Source organism: Asparagus officinalis, chromosome 10 (assembly GCF_001876935.1).
Source record: "Asparagus officinalis chromosome 10, Aspof.V1, whole genome shotgun sequence".
Lineage (NCBI taxonomy): Eukaryota > Viridiplantae > Streptophyta > Magnoliopsida > Asparagales > Asparagaceae > Asparagus > Asparagus officinalis.
In genome coordinates this window covers 68,454,641-68,455,558 of record NC_033803.1, presented here as the reverse complement: position 1 = coordinate 68,455,558, position 918 = coordinate 68,454,641, and positions in this window count along the sequence as shown.

Sequence of the window (918 nt, the reverse complement as noted above, 5' to 3'; positions counted from 1 at the left end):
AATTGGCATTTAAATCGGATTAGATTAGCATAAGACCCTAATCACCCCCCCTCTAGGGTCTAACAACAAAATCATGTAAATCGGGAAAAAAAACTCAAAAGTTAACATAGAAATCATGACATTAGAAAGAATAGGGTTTTTCTACGAGCAAGAACGAACATGAGAGCTAATTAAAGTAAAAGGGTTAGATTTCTTTTACCCATTTTTAAATAACCCATCATCTATATTTATACTTTAAAATTATCAATTTTAATCCAAAATCTTGAATCTTTTGTCATTTTTCGCAGTTCCTCAGACAAAAACATGTAAATCAAAAAGAAAAAACTCAAAATTTAAAGGAAAAATCATGGGGGTTTGAAAGAATAGTGTTTTCCTACGAGCAAGAATGAACATGAGAACTAAGTAAAACAAAAGGGTTAAAATTTTCCTCAACTTTTACAAAACCCATCATCAATACTAACATTAACCTAAATTTTCAATATTTTATCGTTTTCATACAATTTCTCATAAAAAAAATGTAAAACCAAACAAAAAAAACTCAAATTTTAACAGAAATGAAATCATGGGGGCCGAAAAAAATAGGTTTTCCTATCAGCGGGTCAATTTTTCTTACACCCATTTTGTGATAACCCATTGATACTATGAAACTAACAATATTAACTCTAAATTTTGAATCTTTTTTATTATTCCCTAGTTTTTTTGAGTATCTGAAAAAAAACAAAAAAAAATTTGGTACCTAAAGAAAGCTCATGCAAAGTTCTCGGCTTAAGATCCTCCATGCACGTGATATACAAGGCCGCAACACCTATTGCTTCTCTAGCAACAAATACTTCTCTGTTGTTTTAAGGGATAAAAAAGAGAAAAAAAGTATTATAAAGTGATCTTTTAAATGAAAGTGTATGTCCCATCCCGTAAAAA